General features: G+C 45.7%; 1 non-coding gene across 1 annotated transcript in view; it reads right to left on the bottom strand.

Moving 5' to 3' along the window:
* The window catches only part of LOC101291569, an 8,136-nt gene that overhangs the window by 2,409 nt on the left and 4,117 nt on the right, over positions 1-1,610 (bottom strand). The gene's annotated exons all lie outside the window — the stretch shown is intronic.

Genomic DNA, 1,610 nt, shown 5'->3' on the forward strand with positions numbered 1-1,610 from the left:
AAATATATTAAACTAAATAATATAACAGAAATATATACCTAAATTGTTGATTCGATTGGGCTCGAGTATCCCTTCATCTTGGCTTTTGGAGGGCTCAGAGATCATAATCAACATTTTGACAAGATGGCGAAAAATTATATATGATTTATTTTGGTTTGTAAACTAATAGTTTCTAGCAGTTGGATAAGTTGAACAAAGAGTTCTCGAGTGGTGGGCTTATAAGCCAAAAACAAATTGCGCTTGTAAACTGTGTCCATAGGTGATTTCGGTTTTATATTTTATTACAATTTTGAAAATGGGTGCATTAAAAGTTGTCACTTTGTGAGCATTGCCATAAAAACAATCATAGGTCTCGGAAATATAAATTTTAGTTTACCTCAAATAAATTTACTAAATCTTGTACATGTAATTTTCTAAAGTTTACACAGTTATCGATTGTAAAGATTGCAGCTGGAGAGCAAACCCTAGAGAGAAAACAAGAGAACGTTGTTGGGTGGGATTTCACTTGTCCGGCCTGGGTGCTGGGCTGCTGGCTTGGTCGCAGCCTTGCTAGTGTACCCAACGTGCGAGCAGATGGTGTCTGATGCCTTTGGGTAGGTCCTATTCTCAAAGGCTGAGGCGTGGAGGTTTCTGTCTTCTCCTTCTCTCATGTCCAACTCCACCAAGCTAATGTCGGTGTAAGGTGGAATCGATGTTGGATAGATCCATTGTGATGCAATGGGTTTGACGTTGGTGTCCTCATGGATAGGTGCTAATGGTCTGATGACGGCGACAAGCGAAGAGATGATGGTGGAATTTCAACGTCGATGATGTTGTGATGGACGCGGTGTGGTGTGGGCACGATGTCGGGATGAGCGTGAGGATTTGGAGGCGGTATTTATCAGGCCTCCGGGCCAGAGCTTTGTGCATTGGGCAAACGGTTGATTTGGGCTTGGGTCTGGGTTTGGCTTAGGGCTCAGCTCCAAAATCGTTTTTGTTTTACCTTTACAGTTACGTAATTAGTTTTAATATTTTGTTTAATAATGTCATAATTTTGAGTGAGTGCAGCAGGCCTCAACTCGGTTTCATTTCTCCATTTAGGGTTACACGGTTTATTCAATTTTGTCAGTATTGAAGTACACCTTTGTGTCTTACACGGATATACTCATGGGTTAAACCGAATTAGATATTGTAGCTTCTTCTTGGCCAAGGGTGGTAGTTTAGGCTGGGTAATAACCAGGACGCCACATGAAGCGGGTCGGGTAATAACCGAAACACCGCACGAAGCGGTCGGGTAATTACCGGGACGCCGCACGAAGCAGTGTGGGCAATAACCGGGACGCCGCACGAAGCGATCGGGTAATAACCGGGATGCCGCACCAAGCGGTCAGGTAATAACCGGCACGCCACATGAAGCGCGTAAGGATAATAACCGGGACGCCGCACGAAGCGCGGTTGGGTAATAACCGGGACGCCGCACGAAGCGGTAGGGGTAATAACCGGAGGGCCGCATGAAGCGGTAGGGGTAATAACCGGGGGGCCGCACGAAGCGGTTGGGGTAATAACCGAGACGCCGCACGAAGCGGTTGGGTAATAACAGGGACGCCGCACGAAGCAGTTGGGTAATAACG

The sequence above is a fragment of the Fragaria vesca genome, linkage group LG1 (assembly GCF_000184155.1).
Source record: "Fragaria vesca subsp. vesca linkage group LG1, FraVesHawaii_1.0, whole genome shotgun sequence".
NCBI classification, from domain to species: domain Eukaryota; kingdom Viridiplantae; phylum Streptophyta; class Magnoliopsida; order Rosales; family Rosaceae; genus Fragaria; species Fragaria vesca.